Below are 22,708 nucleotides of genomic sequence, written 5' to 3'. Positions count from 1 at the left end.
AGTGCCTGCTGACTGCTCCAAGCTCACTTTGAGCCATTTTTCTTCTATCACCATTGCTCAGAACTGAACTAAGCTGAGCTCTTAGTGCACTATCCTCAAATTATTTGGGGTACATATCAAAATCCACTAAAAAATTTCGAGGTACAAAATACAACCTCACTAGTAGACTGAAATGAAAGTAAGTTTGAAGCCAAAATCTGCCATGCATACCGTTATTTATCCATTACATTTTTATTTTTATCAGCAAGTGTATTTATTTGCTAGGGCTGCCATAACAAAGTATCACAGACTGGGTAAGTTAAATAACAAAGATTTACTTTGTCATGGTTCTGGAGGCTAGAAGTCCAAGATCCAAAAATATTTTTGGAACCTTGAGGACTGAGCTATGCAGTGCAGTCTTACTAGGTCTGCATGTAGAGAAGAAAAAGAAAATCCACAAGAAAATCTTCCTGGAGACATTTCTTGAAGTTTCTCTCATTACTTTCCCAGTTATAATAAACAGCTGATAATCTCAAAGTAAACTGCCTCTGATGTCTGTCACTTAATACTAAGCCACTATATTTAGCATTCCTAGATAAATAAATTCATTCCTGGCCAACCCTGGAATTAAAGAACCCAAAAGAGCTTTAGGAAATTCCCCTAGGTAATTGATACTTTTAACTGAGTCAGTCTTGGATTAAATACCTGAAATGAAATGTGGAGATGGGAGGTAACACCTAGGAGCCAACCATCCACGGTCGAAAAAGAATCATCTGGATGGCTTACTCCCTCAGAAAATCAACCTATCAAATATCCTATTCAAACTGCATCTTGAAGCATGAAGATGAAAGCTGAGAATAAACTCACTAAGATGATTTGGAAAGGAGTTACCTCGATGTCTTTAGAGAACCTGACCTTGATTCTGTTTCCTCCTCTGCCTATCAAGTGGGAAACTAGTTTTCCTGGTCTTTCCATGAATATGTTTTCTCCTTTCCTTGCAGAACAGAGACAGCCAGAATGAGCACCGAATGGTGGGTCAAGTGGGTTTATTTAGTACTTTGTCTTCTCCAGCTGGGGCCACGCCTTTCAGCCTGGATGTCCTTTGTATGTGATGCCGTCTGACATTGTTTAACAGGATGTGTAACGGTTTAACTGACAGTAGACATTCCACATGGATCAGAAATGTGGAACACAATCACTTCCTAGTCACTTCTACACCATCAGCCTCTGTCAATTATTATATGCTTATTTCAATGATACCCCACAATAAAGCAATAAAATTTTAAGTTTTCTGTTCTCAAAAAATTATCTGCGCAGAAGATCTAGATTTTGAGAAAGCTATATTCATGCAAATCTGTTCTGCCCAAATTTAAGGAATCAGGCTCAAAAATCATATTTCTGTATCATAAAAGCTTTGGTCAGGGCTTACTTTTATCTGTTACTTAAGCAAATAGTATGGCCTTGAGAATAGCAAAGCTAACATATACATTAATATTAGTGATACACAGCAATCTGAGACTAAGCTTTCACAAGTGTGGATGGATTCAGTAAGATCAAGATGATCCAATCTGCTCATTTGTTATCTGCTTTGCACTGAACGTTTGTATTGCCCTGAACTTTATATGTTGAAATCTTAACCCCCAGTGTGATGGCTGGTAGGTGTGATGGTTGGGAGGTGATGAGGTCATGAGGGTGGAGCCCTTTTGAATGGGATTAGTGCCCTCATAAAAGGGACCCCAGGGAGCTCCCTCCCAACCTCCCACCATGTGAGGACACAGCAAGAACATGGCTGTCTATGAACCAGGAAGTGGGTCCTCACCAGACACAGAATCTGCTGGTGCCTTGATCTTGGACTTCCCAGCCTCCAGAACAGTGAGAAATAAATGCTTGTTGTTTAAACTACTCAGTCAATGATATTGTTATGACAACCCAAACAGACTAAGACAAAATCGTGTTGCAGGTCTTATGCTTCTAGGTGTTTACTAGGCACTTTGAACACATTTAAACTAGTCCCAAATTAGATCACCTAGTTTTTCAGTCAAGTTTGATTTGACTATAGCTGAATGGAAATTATTCCTTATTTACCCAAATCATCATTTCTAATAAAATTCATAATTTCACTTTTCTGTACACTTCATTAAGCAAATTGAGGCAAAAATCCACTTAGAAATAACACCATAGGACTCTAAGTGATAAGATCAATCTGTTCCAAAAGAAAACTATAAAAGATATTTTCCTCCAGGCCCCAAGATCTTTTCCTTATGCTTTTAACCCAAATGACTCCTACTTTCCATTCCAGCACCCAAGTCACCCCCTCACACCCTCCCTCCCCTGCCCCACTTCACCCTCTGATGCTTTCATATTACTCCAACCCTTTCCACTCATAAGGAAAGAAAACAATTTAACAATCCAAGGTTATTTCAGACTAAGATGAAGGTATCTGTGCTTTAATACATCATTTCCTCTAGAATGTTTGGAGTTTAAAACATCTTGGAACCCGCTGACCACCTCTTGGTGGAGAGTGGAGAAGATATACAGATACACAAATACCCCACTGTGTGACAGACACTCGTAGAGCTGTTTTCACAGGGATTGTTTCATCTAATCCTCACAACAACCTTTTTCTGTAAGCCTAAAATATCCCTTTTTAGAGGTTAAATAAATCCCCTAAGATCTCAAAGCTAATAAATGCTAGTTTCAGGATTCCAGCCCAAGTCTGCCTGACTCTTTCTCTACAGCTTATGGGCTTTTCACTCTGCCAAACCCAACCCGAATGAACCTCCAGTGGGACATTTTAGCGCTGGGGGATTTTAACACTGGCCCATGAAGGTGAGTGATATCGTTGATCAATGAAGCCCCTCAAGTAGCAGGAAGTAACCACATACTCCATCTCTGTGTCAGATTTTCTTTCCCTACCTGTGTTTTTTTTCTTTGCCACATTCTGGCTTCAATGCCTCTCCATTCCAAACTAGCTTTGCATTTTTAAAAAATCAGTTATTATTCATTCAGTTTTTAGACTGAAAATCCTCTAAGGACCTCAAGGCACCGTATAGAAAAATATTGCATAATGAATGATAAACATTGGGATTACCAGGAGGATACAACTGAGAACTCTGCATCCTTACTTTTTTCTAGTTCTGGGGAAAGTGGAAGTTTTTATCAAATTGAAATGGGCTCTTTACCCCATACCTCTAGCCAGTCTTCTCACTCTTGCTGAATATGAAGCCTTGATTAGACAGGTTTTCTCATTTGATCCTCACTGCCATCTTCCTAAAATGTAGATAAATTGCTTCACCAACATCCAGCAAATACTCCCTCCCCAAATCATCAGTCTTCACTGCCTCCCCAGAATGATTTAAATCATCAAGGAAACAAGACCTAAGACCTCCAGCAGAACTTTACAATTAATGCATCCAGTTGAGCGTGAGCCATCTGATGAAGTCTGTCTATGGCCTTGATGACTCTAGCTCCACTAGAGGCAGAGGGAGAAGTGAGATGACAGACAATGGCAAGAAGATGAGCAAAGAGGTCAACAGGGACTGTCTTTCTAAGGCTTCTCCAGGTACCAGGTGCTATGGTTGATCTGTGTCCCTCCCTCCCCAGAAAAAAAGACATCTTCAAGTCCTAACCCCTAGAATCTCAGAGAGGAGAGAGGGTCTTTACATAGGTCTTCAAGTTCAAGTGAGGTCATTAAGGTGAGCCCTAATCCAATATGACTAGTGTCCTTCTATAAAGGGAAAGTGAGAACACAAAGGCAGACAGGCATGGAGGGAAGACAATGTGAAGAGACACTGGAGAAGACAGCCATCTACAAGCCAAGGAGAAAGGCCCGGAAGCCATCTTTCCCTCACAGCCCTGCTCTGAAGGAGCCAACCCCCGCTGGCAGCTTCATGTTGGACTTCCAGCCTCCAGAACCGTGAGACAGGACATTTCTGTAGTTTAAACCACTCAGTCCGGGCTGTTTTGTTATGGCAGCTTTAGCAAACCAATGCACTGGCCTAGGTAGGGCTCTGTGGAATCTCTACCTCCATCTCCATGTTGCTTTCTCATCTGTGTGGGTCTCCATCTCATCTTTCCCTGCTTCTGTCATAAGGAAACACACGATTGGGGTGCATGTATCCTTTGGGACCATGTTTTTCTCTGGGCACATGTCCAGGAGTGGGATTGCAGGATCATACGGTAGCTCTATTTTTAGCTTCTTAAGGAACCTCCATACTGTTCTCCACAGTGGCTGCAGCAACATGGATGGACCTAGAGTTTGTCATACTGAGTGAAGTAAGTCAGACAGAGAAAGAGAAATATCGTATGATATCGCTTATATGTGGAATCTAAAAAAATGATACAAATGAACTTATTTACAAAACAGAAACAGACTCACAGACTTAGAGAAGGAACTTATGGTTACCAGGGGAGAAGGGAAAGGGGAGGGATAGTTAGGGAGTTTGGGACTGACATGTACACACACGGCTATATTTAAAATGGATAACCAACAAGGACCTCCAGTATAGCACGGGGAACTCTGCTCAATATTCTGTAACAACCTAGTTGGGAAAAGAATTTGAAAAAGAATACCTACATGTATATGTATAACTGAATCACTTTGTTGTACACCTGAAACAAACACAACATTGTTAATCAACTACACTCCAACATAAAACAAAACATTTTTTTTAAAAAAGAAACACATGATTGCATTTAGGGCTCACCTGGCTCGTCAGGTATAAATGCCTCCTCTCAAGATCCTTCACTTAATCACATCTTTTGCAATAGAAGGTCACATTCATCCTTTGGCCGTGTTCACAGTTTCCAGGGATCAGGAAGTAAATACATGGGCTGGGAGGGGAGCATTTTTTTTTTCTGCTTAACCACAGGCCCAAACCACAAAGCCACTTAGGTTTATGTTTGGAAGCCTGTCTCTTAGAGATCACCACCACTCCCTAATGAGGAATACTCATTTCAGTTCAAGTCCCAGACCCCACAGAAAACTGATCTAAACCTGTGAGATTAAGATTTAAATGTTGACTTGAGTCATAACCTACCTTTTCTTCCCTCTATTTATAACACCTAGGCAGCGAGTTATCAAAACGTGAAAAAGTTGGTTCTCAATCATTCTCAGCTCTGATAAGAGTAAAAAGAGAAACCGTTTTCAACCCTCATTTATACTTTTTATTTATTTATACTTCGTATTCCAGGACCCAGGGTCCTAGTCAGGTATACGAAAGAGACTATAAAAGCCCCCAACTCTCTTAATCTTAGAAAATGTGTGCAAAGCTGTGTGTTTTCCTCCTCGGTTGTCAGAATTATAACAGCTCCACGTACGTATGCAGTTTTTACATCTCCACACCCTGGAGAGCTTTAATATTCAAACACTACTTTTCTCTAAGAACTTACAAGAGTACAAACTTTTCTCTCTTTTACTATTTCTTCCTTGGCCTCAATCACCCAAATCCTTTTCCCTCTAGAATCACATAGCACAGAAGAATAAACTGAAGATGAGTTAGAACTCCTAAAAGGACTCTGGAAAAAAATAGAAATAACGATAAATTTTATAATTTCCCAAAAGGGGATTTTGGGGGAATTTGTAGTTAATTGGACTGATAGTTGGATAAAGGAAAAATCTGGGGTTGAGCATCATTTAGGACTTGCCAAAGACTAAAGACAGATGTGTAATGATGTTTTAAATATTTTATAAATATATAAAATATTTAGAAATGCCATTTGAGATGGGGAATTATTTGCTACACTTTGAGTAGTGAGGCTTTAGAAATTCAGTGATGCTTGACCCTAGCTGTACATTAAAATCTTCTTTAAAAAAACCCCCAAATACCAGTGCCTGGGCCACACCCCCAAAACCCCCAAATGAGAATTTCTCCCAAGATTCTAAATGCAGAGCTCATGTTGAGAATCACAAGAGTGGAGGCTTGTTTTACTGATGAGGAATCAAAACCCACAGAGCGAGGTGGCCTGCCTACTAGCTGCCTGTGTGTGACCAGGAACACAAAAAGAAAAGTCTGGAAACAGGGAGCAAGAAATAGTAAGAAACTTGAAATGATTGTAAAGGGAAGCAAAGGGAGTTGCCCGCAGCAGAAGAAACGTGGTAAAGGCTGCCAAGGATGAGGATGGTGAAAAGATGGTGGTGGTGAGGTCCCCCATAAAAATGTAAATCCTACTTAACCCTTTATCACCCCGCTGTGAGTACACCAGGGCGCTTGGGAAAAATATATCTGCGGAACTTCTTACTAAAAGTTTAAAGTTTGGGGGAAGCCGGGCAGAAGAGCGAACTCTGAAATTCCAGAACTGGACAGTTAAGAAAATCCCGCGGAGGTAAATGTAAGGGACTCGTCATAGATAGTAGTTTCACCAAGTTCACCACGTTTGTGTAAGATTCTGTTGTCCGTTGGCTATACTCTTACAAGAGCTGGTGAGCTGAAATTTGCTGTTACAACAAATTTGCTACCATAATTTTCTATATATTTACTGTCATCAATCCTGCCAAGAAAAGAAAAGAAACTAAAACTTATTCTAGGCTAATTAACAGCGATTTTGTTAGGTGACGTTTTTGCCTCGGATGTAGCAGATCGCCTGGATATTACTTGATTAATATCAAAAAAACAAACAAACAAACAAACAAACTGTAAACTCCAGTGTCTATTTCTTTTTCCAGGTTCCTCCCCCTGGCCTATGATTCTCACGAATTCTTATCCAAGGTTTTGATGTGCTAATTTGCTCATCTGTACACACCAGCCTTGCTTGGTTTAATGAATAAATATTTAGTTTTGACAAAGGCAGGGTAAACAGAAGTCTAATTCATGAATTTGATCATTGTTTATCCCCCCACTGTGACCCTCACTTGAAATTGGTCTTGAGTCTTATCAGCCTGCTCCTTTTAATGCCTTTTCATTTCATTTGCATATCAAATATATCATTTTAAGCAGGTTCCTCACAGCCTTGCTTGCAGGCAGTTACAGAACCAGTTGCCCACTGGAGCTGCAGAGAAACATCTGTAAACCCACTGTGATTACGGGGGAAGAATGGGGGACAGGGGATTATCCTCGTCTCCTATTCAGATTCGCTCCTCCAGAAATCAAGATCTTTCCCGTGCCCTGTTTTCATGGGTTTAATTGATTGACTGATTGATTCAATTTTTAATGTAAGTGTTTACTCTCCTAAAATTAGAATGACAACACAGGATTCTCCAACATTGAAACTTTGAGTTTCCTGTATCACCAAAACCTCACTTGACCACTAAAGGATCCTCAACAGATTCTAAAGTGACTCCACTGAAATGCATTATCATTACAGAGAATTAGGGTACACTGGAAAATTGGCTTCAATGCGCTGTCCTTCCTTTGAAACAATTTCTCCCTAAATTAAGGACAGGCAGGTGGTGGCTACTGATTCAAATCAAGTTCCACTGTTCTTTAATATTCAGGAATTTGGATTTCTAGCCTTGTGAGAGCTACCATCATTCTATTCATATCATTTTGAAATTTGTCCTGCCTGCATTTACCAATCCACCCCCTACTCAGAATCCATCTTTTATCATTAAAATGACAATGACACCCTTTGTTTGCTAGATAGTCTAGTGTCATATTCAAATGTCTGGTCAGGTTAAAAATATTTCAGAGATTTTAGAATCATGTTTCAAAGCTGTTTCATTTGTATGACCCACTTCTCTAAAGAGCGCTTTAGAGAGGTGATGTCTAGGCACTTGAGAGCAGGATAACCAACCAAGTTCCAGCCCTGAGCCTGATGTCTGGCTTTTACGAACTCCAGAAGCAGGAATGAGAGGAAAATCATACCATCATAAGCTGCGGTGATTATGCACCTTAAAGTAACATTGCCTGCTTTGTAAAAAACTAAAAATATTATGATGTAAAGCTACATGTCAGTTCAAGTCAATGTACCAAATAAATGAGGCAGGAATATTGGAAAATAATACTATGCTTCTTTACCTAGGGCACCATTATATGGTGTATCGTGGCCAGAGTGCTGGATTTGAAAGCAAAGGCCTGAGTCTTATCCCATCTCTCTCTGCAATGAGAGCAATTTCCATCCTACCGGTGCATATCCACGTCTCCATCCAGGAAAGGAGACAGTTGGATTGTATTCATATGTATTAAACTGTGCACCTTGGAAGTGTTATTAAGTGTTTCTTGAAAAGACTTGTGCGGTCAAATAATTTGGGGGTATGAATTTCACACACACACACACACACACACACACACACACACACACAGCACTTTCTTGGAGATTTGCAATATGCATTCATGTATCAAATGCCTCCTTGAGACACTCTGAAAAACCTTTACAACAAATAAACTGATTTAATAATGTTTCCCAAACACATTTCCCCAAGAATTCTATGTATGTTCAAATAGTTCGGGCAGCACTGGACAAAAGTTTTCAAAGGGCTTCCCAACTACCATCAGGCCCGCCCACGTCAGGTAAGCCAGGATTGTTATTGGTGTCAGAGGATAGTGGCTAAATTGGGGGCCTCAGAAACAGACGACTGTAGGGTCTCTGCTTCCTTGCTTTGTGACCTCAGTTCTGTTACTTAACTTCTCTGTACTTTGTTCCTTCACTGTAAAACTGAGATAATAATATCATCTGTTTCTTTGGGTCATTATGAGGATTGAATGAGTTAACAAAAGGTATCAAACTCTTAGCAGATTACCTAAGCCCTAGTAAGTACTATAGATGTGTTAGCCTTATCGTTCAATATCATAAACCCTTGTCAGATGCGATGATCTAAGAGAAGGAAGAGCAGGTGAGGGAAATTGATGTTTACCGAGCATCTACTGTATGCTCGTGATGTACGTACATAATCTCATAAACCCTTATAATAAAACTGAGATCAAAATATAATTATTTAATTTTACAGTGAGTAGAATAAAACTCTGAGATGCTAAAGAATTTGCCTATTATTACCCAGATATTAAGATTAAAAAATAAACCCCAAATTCAAGTATCCCTGACTTCAAAACTCAAGTTCTTTCCACCACATTATACTGCTATAAAGGGTGAAAAGGAATAAACTTTCCATTATTTAATAGATGAAGAAATGAGGTAGACAAACTAAAATAGATCCTAGGATCATGAGGTAAGATTCAAATTGGAAAATTATCCGTATTCTGTCAACCAGCCCTATAATGTATTCATTACTGGACCCTAAAAGTAGAAGGAACTGTGAAAAGGAAAGAAGGAACTATCTCTAATTTTGATCTGGTTACAATTTTTTAAATTAAGAATATTTTTTCTCCTAATTCAGTACCTGCTATATGGATTATGTCCCATTTTAGCAGAGATTTGGCTCTCCCCTACCTAACTCAGATTATGTTTTTAGAGAAGCATAGATTTGAAGTAGACATTTAAAGGTCAAATTAATTCTACTGCCTCCAGAAAGGATTGGATCAAAATAATTCTCAAACGATAATCCTTCACCCTATTCTACTTTTACATATTCAGAGAGGAAAATTCTATGACTTTGATTTTAAAAAATCAAATATTAATAATATATTTAAAATTTCATAACATGCAAAGACCTTTGAGACATTTGTGAAAATAAAAACACATTCATCAAAAAAAAAATGAGAAAAATAGAATAAGAAGATGAATTGATTTTCTGTGATGGAGTACGGTATTGCACATTAAGAACTGAAATTCAGGACGCAGGACTTGGGGAAGTAATTTATTGGATATTAATCTTCCCTTTTCACCAGCAAGGCACAACTTTACTTAGATATGTCTGTTGCATCCAAAGTTTTAAAATATGGGGTCAAGAATATAGCTGTGCCACGTATCCCAGACTGCTATTCTGCTTGGTTCATCTTATCACTACATCTGTTTTTTTAATAGCAATGTCAAAGATGATAGAGCTTAGGGACTTCCCTGGTGGCACAGTGGTTAAGAATCCACCTGCTAGTGCAGGGGACACGGGTTCAATCCCTGGTCTGGGAAGATCCCACATGTCACAGAGCACCTAAGCCCGTGAGCCACAACTACTGAGCCCACGAGCCACAACAACTGAGCCCACGGGCTACAACTACTGAGGCCCTCGTGCCTAGAGCCCATGCTCTGCAACAAGAGGAGCCACCGCAATGAGGAACCCGCACCCCACAGCGAAGAGTAGCCCCCGCTTGCCACAACTAGAGAAAGCCCACGTGCAGCAACAAAGACCCAATGTAGAGCTTCCCTGGTGGCACAGTGGTTGAGAGTCCGCCTGCCAATGCAGGGGACATGGGTTCGTGCCCCGGTCCGGGAAGATCCCACATGCCGCGGATTGGCTGGGCCCGTGAGCCATGGCCGCTGAGCCTGTGCGTCCGGAGCCTGTGCTCCGCAACGGGAGAGGCCACAACAGTGAGAGGCCCACGTACTGCAAAAAAAAAAAAAAAAAAAAAAAAAAAAAAGACCCAATGCAGCCAAAAATAAATTAAAATAAATAAATTTATATTTTAAAAAAAAGATGATACAGCTTAGAGAGATTTCTATGCAAGTTTAAAAAGGCAGACAGGTGGGGCTTAGCCTGCAGTGTACTTAGGTGGAACTGCCAGCTGGTTAGTTCCCATCGTCAGAGCCTGTCCTGGGACCACAGGGCATCTGATTGAATAGGCAATACAGTGTTGGGGGGGTGGGGTGGAGGGTATATCTCAGCATCTGAAAATCTGAAATTCTCCACTTAGTGAGTGAGAAAAGGGGTGAGGATAGGTACTCTGATGTGGAGGAGAGAAAAAGTCTCTGTCTTTGGTAGTTGATGATGATGAGAAATTCACACAGTGGTTGTCCTAGGACTTACTTTAACCTATGTAGCAGATAGAACGGCTACCTATCTGCACGACGTAACTAGTACCTCTCTCCAACAATTTGAATTTGCAGGAGTACAGCTTCATGAGGGTATTCTTTGCCAGTCCTATTCCATCCCCTTTCTCTGCTTTCAGATATAAATTCACTGGAACGAGTGAGTTTTCCCTTGGAATTGCAGAATGCCGTGCAGACCTCAAAAAATGAAAATGTTTTGCTCAGATTTGTCCTTTGGATGTTATTTCCCCATTCTCAGAGAACCAGTACATGTTGAGGTTTTTTCCTTCAGGACTAAAAGAGATAAACATCGATATTGGTCCCTGTGGGTGTGGCAGAAGCTACCTTACCAGAACGTAAAAAAATAAATGGAAAATTCCTAAGATCTTAAGATTTTTGTGATGCAAATGCAAAAGAATTCTTAGCCCTGGCAATTCCTGCCTTTCTACCTAAGGTTATAATTAAAGGCAATGTAAAACAAAGTGGTGGTTGTTGGGAGAACAATTTGCTAGGACATTCTGTAATCTTGTTGACTTTATATAACGTCAGGATCTTTCCAAAAGCTGACCTTCAAAGGTACAGTTGAATGAGAGCAAAGGGAACTGGAGTTCTGCTTGAATTTCCCCACGAGCTTATTGCTTACCAGCCTTATCTATGGTGTAAAATGGCCAAATCCATCACTGGAGAGAAATACTCCTTATTTGTCTGAGCAAGGACTATCTCATATTTACAAATTGCCAAACAGAAATGACCATTATGAATCTCTCAGGAGCACTGAAGAGGAGGATAAGCCAAGAGTATTTATTTCCTAGGCTCTATTCTTTAAGAAAATCTAGCGTTTCTTGTTTTGTTTGTTGTCATAATCTGAGGTCCCGAAATACCCGTTGTGCCCCTAAGATTGTTCACTTCACTTTTTTCAACTTTGAACATTCTAATACGATTCCTAAGCATAAACCCTTCTACTCTTAGGATACTACTTCCATTTAAGGAGAATCCCTGACTCCTCTTACTAAAACGAAATTTTATGCAGAAAATTGAATGCAGAAACCATTCAAAAAGTGACAGTCTTAAAGGAAGCCTCATGTGTTAATATAATCTTCTATTTGTGTGTACAAGAACCAGACTTTTGAGAGGTTTGTCAGTTAAATTGTGCCATTTCAGAGACCAGAAAAAAAAATCCACTTTCCCCAAATAACTTTACAGTTTCACAAATACTTATGCAATGGAGAAGTTTCTAGAAGCTCCCTTTCACAGGTAAATATGTTTCTACCCAAGAGATACTACTGGTTAGCCCAGATTAGTTCATCAGATTAGCAGAGCATAGCCCTGAGGAAAAGAAGCACAGGACAGGTAAATGTAACAGGGCTCCTCTCCTCAGGGAATGGGGAAGGCAGACCAAAAGCATTCTTCTTGGCTGGAAACTATCGGTCCAGAAATCCAAGTCACCAGAGAGTCACACGGTTGTCAGGCTCTCTTTCCCAGCTGCTAGCCCTAGGTTCGCTCTGAATCAAAGGACCTGAGTCTAGCGTCCAAAAGCCAAACTCTACCGGTGAATTTTGGTTCTACCCTTCCTAAATTAACCTTTCTGTGCCTCAGTTTCCTCACTTATGAAATGGGAATAACAAGAGTAACTACTTCATAAGACTGTTGAATTAAATATTGATTTAATTAAATAAATTCTCCTATGTGAAGCACTTAGAATAGTGCATGACAAATAGTAAGTGTTATCTGTGAATAGCATCGAGTCAATAACTGGCCCCCATTTTTGTAACCATACGTACACACAAGCACACACACACACACACACACACACACACACAATCTATAGAAAAGGGTCAGAAGAATATAAAATGAATGTGAATGGTTCAATGGAAATTATGACTGATTCTTTCAATTTGTTTCCCTTTTGTATTTTCTAAATTCCCTACAATAAATATGATTAGCTTGACTGTAAAAATCTAGAAAAGACTAATTAATTAATGCTTAATGTGAAAGGATGATCATTTGTATTTTATTTACAATAACAACAAATTGCAAACAGAAAACAGTGTCCATAAATAGGGATTAGTTCAATAAATATGGTTCATCCATATATTACACTTATGCACATACAATTTTAAAATGTAATGTTGAAGAATGTTTATTGGCATAAGAAAATACAATAAACCACATGAAAAATTAAGTAACAACACTGAATACAAATTAACTCCTCTTTTATTAAAAATAAAGTAAATATAGTTTTATTTGACCATAAATAACAAAATGTATATATTCCCAAAAAGCTCACAGTGATTAGCCTTGCATCACAGGATGGCAGGGACTCAAATTTCTCTGTATATTTTTATAAATTTTCCAAATCTTCAATAACAAACACATAATGCTTTTAAAACAGAAGAAAACAGTAACTGTTTTAAAGTAAATAAAGATTAATTATAAAAATTCTAGTCCAAAAATAGAGAAGTAGAGATTCAGGCAAGGAATTAAGTTAGTAGGGAAAAAAAAAAAGAAAGTGGTTGATCTCGTTGTTCTCCTCTGCACGTAGGTGGCACTGATCAATTCCCAGATTGTATGGGTAGGGACTGGGGAAGTGTTAGAACTAAGAATGAAAACTTTTGGAAGACAATTTGAGATGCTGGATAAGAGATTAGAGCTGAACCATGAGTTCCAGGCAAGAGTGTCCCCACATCTGTCCAGCATGAGCGTGGAAGAGCCAAGACAAATTCCATCCACTACTGGATTCTACCAATAGCCGACCCAATGCACACTCTCAAAACCAAAGTACCCAATGACCCTTCCTACTCTTAGAATTTCTGTGGAAGTTAAAGAGTGAAATGAGAGAAAAATAAATATGAGGAACCTCATTTAGTAAGTAAGGAAAGGAAGACCCCGCCAATAAGTCACTCGAGTCATGAATGAAACCCAGCTGAGATGATCTTGGTGACTTTGGGGGGATGGGGTAATATCAAACCACCATCCTTTTTGGCCCTACTTCCTCATCCTAATAAATGTGTAGGTATTAAAGTAATTGAAACAGAATGTGTTAATTTACCAAGAGAGAGTAGGATTTTTAAAATAGTGCTGAGTTTACAGGAAAATCTTAATGCCATGAAACAAATTGTTAATGATGGCATCCTACAAATCAAGGATGGAAAAGGCTGAAGGAACTTTCCCAAGACTCTTCAAATCAGACAACGTATCTGTCACTTCAAGTATGCCCTAGCACCCCCGTATCAATCAATACTGTATCTTAAGACCACCTCTTTGATTTATAAATATATAAAAAAAACCACCTCTTCATATTAGGCTCTGTGTGTGTGTGTGTGTGTGTGTGTGTGTGTGTGTGTGTATGTGTGTGTGTGTTACCTATTCTTCAAAATGCATAAGGGACGTGAGATTGCTGTGTGGTAAGATTCTAGACGTCAGACAGGCCTGGATCGGAATCTAGATCTCTCTCTTTTCTTCCTGAGTCACTTTGAGCAAGTGGCTAGGTCATCTATCAAATCAGAATTATAAAACCTACTTCACCGTGCTGTTAGAAGATTCTAGGTCATTCTCCATCATATGTAACACAGGGTTTAGCACAGAGTAATTTCCCAATACTTGCTGCAGATGGGGATGAAAAACTATAGAAGAGGAAAAGAAGTTTTTCTCGGTCTCACAACCTGTCTCAGTTTGGTGCTTGTGCTGGAGTTCCCTGTTCACCTGGGCATTTGGGGTGAAAAGGGTACACCTGCATTTAGAATGCCTTCCTGAACAATCTCATCTTCCTGATCACCAAGCTGTCACCTCTGCAGAAGTCACAGTGAAGCCCAGAACCAACACGCAGGTCTCCTTATCCGTACTGCCTCTAAGGAAAATTTCAACCAAATAGTAGATGGCCGCATACTTGAAAACAAAAGTCGTTTTAGAAAACAAGTGTCTAGTATAGGAGAAACTGACTCCACCTCTAGTATTTCAATTGAGTGAGAAATAATTTTTTCACTCATTTTACAGTATAGTGCATTTAATCCAGGAGCCCAAATAAACAGCAAATTTTCAATTAAACTGATGGTCCCCAAATCAAATACTCCTTGTCACAGTGCTACAACTTAAAAATAGACACCTAGTGCTGCTAACTTTATGGGTCCCGATTTATAACAGCTCCCCTCTGGAGAATTGATTTCCCTAAGTAAGTAGCAATTGTTTTCATTCAAATTTTCCTACCTAGGTGTCTTAAGTGTAAATACCCCCATTTACCCTGCAAATCCAAACACTCCTTCCTGACACTTTTGTCACCCACAGAAAATGCAAAAGCATTTCTCAAAGTAACAGAACTTCATAGCTTTGCAAACTTCCTGTTTCATAGTACTGAGGTGAGGGGGGGGGAAGTACACCGAGTTCCTCTGAAGCCCCCTCCTGACATTTCCAGACTTATTAGCCAGTTTTCACACTGACTTCAATCAACCTCTTTAATCCTCCAAGGAAAGAGCATTTTTAATTCACCGATTGGCTGATAAGCTTGAAGCCAAAAAAATGATTTACACGTAGATGAATTGTGCTTACAAGATGGAACTCAGAGCATTAGAAGCGGATCTGAATTTCCTATCTGTCATTTTATTTGCCACATTCATTTTTTCTCTGCCATTACCCTTGCTGATTGTGATCTTTCAGCGCTATTGGGCCCCTGCTTCCACAGTTTTTAATCTGCCTTTAATCCCATAGATTTTAAATATTCCCGGCACCGAGAGACTGGAGGCAATTAACTGCCCTTCTGATGCTCTCCTTATCAGTTTCCTCCTTGTATCTCCCAGAAGCAGCCTCAAGACACTTCGAGGCTGACAAATACTACCAGCATTTCAGATGAAGCATCGCCTGCACATGGGGTTGTGGAGTCCAGCTGTGCCCGGTGACGCTCAGCAATCGCAGTCATTTTTGGAGGAGGAAACGGGAAAGAAAGGTTGGGGGCCGCCAAGCCCCCGTGCCCGTGTTCTGAAACAATGCCCTCGTAATGTGTTTTTGGACTTGAAAAATGCACGGATCCTCTAATCTGTTTAATCTGATTGCCGTGCTTAACTAGAAAACCATTTCCAGCTCTCTGGCTTTAATGAGGGATTCAGATGAGATGTCAAAAGGAGACGTTAGATCGAACATCTCCTTGAATCTAGCTCTCATCTCTTCTCTGGGTCTTGTTTAATTTTGTTCCCGTTTTTCATGTGTTACAGTGAAAATCTGCCCACTGGATTTCCCAACCTCTAGTTAATGAATTTCCAACACATGTAACTGATGTCCGTTCGGGCTTGAACAAATTCAGATTTCCTAACAGAACTTTAGATGTCACCCTGCTCCATCAAAGCCTCCTGAGCACGGAGTACACCTGAGTAGTCGAATCGAGGTGACAGAACTCAGCTGCCGTGAAAAAAGAGAGGATATTTTTCATTCATTAAAACCCGTGTGCTCATCCACTTACCTACGTGCATTGAAATACACGCTAAAAAAATTACCTTTCTAGTGAAAGCCCACTGGTGTCCTCCTGAGAGCACTCCAGAAGAGCTATTCTTTTAACATCTCGTTGACGATGAACCAGCTTGACTCTATCATTGATCCCTGATGAAAAGTTTGAGCCTTTCACTTTTATTGTAGTTTAGCGTTCAAATGAAACACCTCTGAATTCAGAGTATAGCTCAAAAGATCGAGAAATCTACTTCTCCATCCCATACAACACCTCCACATCCAAGGATACTGAGCAATTCTCTTCCTCAGACCCCGAGTCTCCTAAACACACAGAATATTTGACAGCACTTTGGCTTACCAATGACCAAGCGATTTGGACTTTTCATAAGAAAGGCGTGTCTGTTGTGTTGTCCGTGCACATAGACTCATACAAAATCCTTGTAAAGATTCACAATTAGGTCAGATTGTCTTCAGTTCACATAAAGTCGACGGCCTTTGTTGGTAACTTTTCCACCATATAACCAATCACATGATTGCAGTTTATGCTGACATCCCCTAGTGGATATGCCATGGGTTTTTCCACAAAGGACAGAGTGTAACCCTCCGTTAGTGGGGAAAAATGATATAAATTTCTGACTTTACTCAATCTAAGGATTGGTTCCCCCATCAAACAATATTCTCTTGAGGTGAAAAGTAGGCATTACATAAACAGGCCATTGTGAAACCAGCAAGGGTTCTATATCTTTTGGAAGCTGCTCTATTTTTTAAAGTACAGAAATTACAGAGGGTGATGTCAAACAGGGAGAAAGGATATGGTATGGGAGACAAACAATGCATTAAGTGCATGTGGTTAATTGATTGGCTCCACTTTCTGTCCTAAAAGAAAAACCCAAGCTCTTTCAATCAACCTCCATGGAGAACCCAGAACATGGCAAATGGACGGATTTGACAGCGCAGAAATGCTCTGCCCAGAGGTTGTTTATAAACAACGCCCAGCAACATAAACAAGGGAAGCATCAAGAAAAGCAAGTGATGAGGAAGAGGCCAAAACTTCCTTATATAACAGGAGAAACACCGGGGAGCAGCTCTTCCTGTGTTGTTTTGCTGTGACTTGCAGCTTTGCTTAAGCATTTTAAAGATTCTTGCAGGTCTTTTTCAAGCTGCCAGCTCTAGCCTACGAATTATGGTAATGTGCCACTTCTGAGCCCTCGGCAGGATTTGCAACAGAGAAATCACATCAGCCTATGCTGATTAACAATTCCATTCCATCCAGAGATTTATATAAAAAAACTATCTTACATTTTGCTTTTTAATAAGAATGATCGCTATCTCAAATTGAGTCCCAGCAAATTTTAATAAAGGCCCAAGGTTGAGTGGCATTTTGCATGCTGATTTAGCTGTGATTGCTTGCTTTTGATGAGCACGAGGCTGGCATGTATAGCTCTCCTCAGAGCAGGTTTAAAGACCAGGAGTGAGGAAAAGGATAAAAATAAAAACTTCCAACTAAAATTCAAGGTCTTTTCTTTCTATGATTGATTACTGAATAAATACCTACACGTATCTTTGGATTCAGCCTAAGAATGAAATTCCCTACAGCTAAACAGCTGTTTGTTAATGGCTTTTAATATACTAACCTGTCAAAATATGTTAACTTTGATGATGGCAATTATTATTTTAAAAGATGTTATCAATCTATTTATCTATCTTCTGCCCTGATAGTTCTCAAATCAAATGGAGAGTCACAAACAAGTAGCATTTTTGTTTCCTGATACATACATTGTTAATTAATAAATATCTCTAGGGGGAAGCGTTCTCCTTTGTTAAAATAGAAAGCACATTAATTATTTTGAACAATAAAACTAGAGGCAAGCTAAGATTTTTCAGCCTGTGCCAGTGGTTGATGAAAGACATCTCCAAGAGGGTATAGATTTTAGGTGCATAGCACATATGGATGTTTGGGGGGGCGGGGTAGTTAATACATCTTTAAAAAACTAACAAATCAGTGGTTATAGTTTTATGGGATGGTATTAATGATTGTTGTTAGATGTTGTTTATCCCCATTGCCATTGATTTCATCATTATGTGGATCTGTGTATATAATTCCATGCCACCATGAAAGCTACCTCAAACAGTTGAGGGGACATTCTATTCAAATTCGCCTGCCTCCCAAAGAAAGCAGAATTGACCCACCTAAAGCAGAATTCAAAAAAAGTCAAAACATGCAAATGTGATCCAGTTCACTGGCTAAAGATCACCAAATTTCACCAACTAGATAGGCCGTGAGTTTCCAAAACAGAGAGCCTGACCTCGAAAATGCTGCCGCTAAATTCCAGAAATAACTAAACCTCGAAATGTCCAAAACAGTTTTCAACAGAATTTTAGCAGTAAGAAGGTATCTTTCCAATACCCAAGCACTTATTGGATACAACATTTTGCCCCACAGAAATCTTTGTTTCATTTCCTAGTTTTTTAGGGGACAAGGAAGGAATGAGGCAATGTAACATTCATTACAAAAGACAGTAATCACATGATTTATTGTATTATAACTTATTGTGTTCATTATTATAATCTATTGTATGTATCGTATTATAACATGATTTATTGCATTATAACTTAGCTAGCCAATACTGTCAAAGAATTTTCCAGAAACTTGAATTCTATCCCTTTATATTATTTTAACCACTTGCATGAGAAACATTATTTATAAGTGTTTTTTATTTTTACGCTTTTAAAAAAATTCTGCACAATTTAATTAGTTTTGTTTTAGTTGCTCAAAATGAACAATTTTGTGGTGTACTAAATATTATATTTATAAATAATAAATCATAATATAAACATGTAAATATCATAATTATTATATATTATAATTTACTTTTTCAGTAAGTATGTACTGAGCTTCTGTGATGATCCAAACATATTGCCAAGTCCTGAGGATACAATGATAAATATGATATAAATCCTCTCCTCAGGTGGCTTACTGTGTCTACCACAGAAACCAAGATGAGATGGATGTTTATAACATAAGGTGATCAATGCAATGACAAGGCAGTATATTGGTTGCTATGGAAACACACTGACTGATAAGAAGGGAATCAGGAAAAGATTCCTAGTGATACAACCTCAAAGCTGAGTCCTAAAGGATCAATAACAGCTAGGTTGAATGAGAGCAGAGATCCTGAGGAAGCAGAAATAGAAACAAATCATAATAGCCGGAAGTAGCAGGGAATGTGCAGGGTTTTCAAAACATAATATTTATGGGCCTCTACTGTGTGCCAGCCACCCTTCTACATTGCTGGTGTGGAGTTAACCAACAAGAGAGCTGGTCTCAGCTCTATGAACTTCACATTGCAGACAAGAGAGCCCCTAATTGTATCAATGTTTGTAAAAAAGTGAACGGATCAACAATAGCATATAAGGCGGAGTAAATATTACAAAGAAAATTAACTAAGGAGATGAGATTGAGTGATTAGATGGCTGTCTTAGATGGGATGACCAGGAAAGGCCTAAGGATTTTCTCCTAAGGGTAACTGGTAAACAACCAGAGAATTTAAAAAAATGATCGGGTTTCCATTTTAGAAATTCACCACAGCTGCTCTGAGAAAAATGATTTGGAAAAGAACAAGACAGAGGCTGGGAGATCCCACAGGAAACTGTTGCCTTAATCTGGGTGAGAGGAAAGTAATCTGCATTAAGGAAATGGTCCTCGACTGAGGTAGGGTCGTCTGGAGAAAACTGGACACTTTCAGGAGGTATTGGGGAAGTGGGATTGACAGGAATTTATAAGGCACTAATGCGAGCTGGGCTATAATGCAATCATAATCAGGGATAGCACTGGGGCTTGGGGCTTAGGCAATAGCCCTAGAGCACTGTTACCGACGGAGGAAATATGGGGGGGTGGGCTTGGGGGTTCTCAGTTTTTGTCACATTGAGTGTGAGAATAAGTGTAAGGCTGAATATGAGTATGAGTGTTGATATAAGCATGATGTGGGACATCCAAGCGGATATCACAGATACATAGTTGGATATATAGAACAGAAGCTCCCTAGAAAGATCTAGAAATGTCTTTCCCTGTGCTAAGGTTGTGAAGCTCTTTCTTCTCTATTTACCTCTCCTTCCTTAATATCAGCCATTACCTATAAATAATTTAGCTTATTTTTATTAATTTCCTACATAGTCCAACATGTTGCCTTATATTTATGCTCTTTCTTCCAAAGAACAGTTCTTTCTTTATTTCACTCTACTCACCTATCAAAATTCTAACCGTCAATTAAAGAGTTAAATTTGAGAAACAAAAATAAAAGCAATGAGAATAAAATACAGGTTTTGTAGGGTTTTTCTGAAGGGAGGGGAAGAGAAAACCTACCAATCATGAAAGCAAAGGAAAAAGCTGAGGATATGAATAGAGAATTTTGAAAAAAAATTTTTTTAAATGGTCAATGAATGTATGAAAGAATAATTAACCTCATTAAAAATGAAAGAAAAGCCAAAGGAAACAATGATGAGAAACTATTTCACCCATTAGATTCCCCCAAAAGTAAAGGAATAATTTTTTAAAAACCTCCTATATTGGCAAACATGAAGAAAAGCAGGTATCTTCATATACTGCTAGTAAGGATTAAAATTTATAGCATTTCTGGAAGGGAATTTGGCAAATGTACCTAGTCAGCCTTAAAAGATTTACACTTTTTTTCCTAGTAAAATCATTCTGAGAACTTGTCCTAAGGAAAGAATCAGTAATGAACATAAATAAAGATGTATACAGATATTCATTGCAACTTTATTTATATTGGGAAAAACAGACTAAATATTCCATTAATAGCCAATTAATTAAATAAATTATGATAAATATACAAAATGGAATGACAAAACGCACAGTAACATCGCTTAAAAAATATTTAATAACCCAAGGAATGCTTGTGACATATGTTTATTTTTAACACAATAATACTAGTTAATTATGTAAAAAATGAAAATAGAAAAAATCATCCAAAAAACATATCACATGGATAACCATTTCTATATAATATTTTGTATTCTGCTTTTTTTTCACATAATGTTCTACTGTGAATAGACGCCAGAAAGGCATTTGGTTAAAATTAATATCTATTTCTTTTTTCTTTTTTTTTTTTGCGGTACGCAGGCCTCTCACTGTTGTGGCCTCTCCCGTTGCGGAGCACAGGCTCCGGACGCGCAGGCCTAGCGGCCATGGCTCACGGACCTAGTTGCTCCGCGGCATGTGGGATCTTCCCGGACCAGGGCACGAACCCGTGTCTCCTGCATCGGCAGGCGGATTCTCAACCACTGCGCCACCAGGGAAGCCCAATATCTATTTCTGATTGTATATGATAGAAGAAAATGTATTGAACATACTTAATAGTGAAATACTGGAGGAAATGTCATTGAATGGGCTGTTCTTAATATTTTTCTGAATGTTTCAGAGAAGTAAATGGGAATAGAAAAAACAGAGATATAGACATATTGAGGAAAAGATAAAATTATTATTTAGAGATGAATGTTTCTCTACCCAGAATTAACTTGAAAACTAATAGACAAAATGAAAACGCTTATTAAGTGGTTAAAAATATGTACAACAAAGTAAAATTTGGGAGACAATGAAAAGATCCGTGGTTGCCAGGGGGCGAAGGGTTGAATAGTCAGAGCACAGAGGATTTCTAGGGCAGTGAAAATACTCTTTATGATATAATGATGAATATATGTCATGGTACATTTGTCCAAACCCACAGAATGTACACACCATGAGTAAACTCTAAGTTAACTATGGATTTTGAGTGACGATGAAATGTTAATGAAGGTTCATTCCTGTTAAAAAAAATATACCCATCTGGTGAGTGATGTTGATAATGGGGTGGTAATACGTGCCTGGGGGCAGAGGGTGCAAAGGAAATCTCTGTCCTTCCTCTCAATTTGTTTGTAAACCTAAAACTGTTTCCCCCCCCCAAAAAAAAGGCTTAAAAAAAAATCTACAGCTTCCATGTAGGCTATAGATACCCATTAGAAAACATAAGGGAAAGAATTTTCCCTTCACGACAGCAACCTCAGATACAAAACAGTCATAAATCAACAAATGAGGGCTTCCCTGGTGGTGCAGTGGTTGAGAGTCCGCCTGCCGATGCAGGCGACACGGGTTCGTGCCCCGGTCCGGGAAGATCCCACATGCCGCGGAGCGGCTGGGCCCGTGAGCCGTGGCCGCTGAGCCTGCGCGTCCGGAGCCTGTGCTCCGCAACGGGAGAGGCCACAGCAGTGAGAGGCCCGCGTACCGCAAACAACAACAACAACAACAAAAATCAACAAATGAAAGACTAATATTCCAGTGGTAAAGTAGGCAAAGAGCATGAGCAAGCAGTTTATAGAAGAAGAAACATACAAGCCTGACACATACTTACAGAGTTTCAAATAGCACTAATAAAGGTATTAAAAATAAAACCAAAATTAGATACAAATAGTATTCTTCTAACTAAAATGTCATTGAAAATCATAAAAA

Source organism: Kogia breviceps, chromosome 3 (genome assembly GCF_026419965.1).
Source record: "Kogia breviceps isolate mKogBre1 chromosome 3, mKogBre1 haplotype 1, whole genome shotgun sequence".
Lineage (NCBI taxonomy): Eukaryota > Metazoa > Chordata > Mammalia > Artiodactyla > Physeteridae > Kogia > Kogia breviceps.
Note: the sequence above shows the minus strand (reverse complement) of the source record.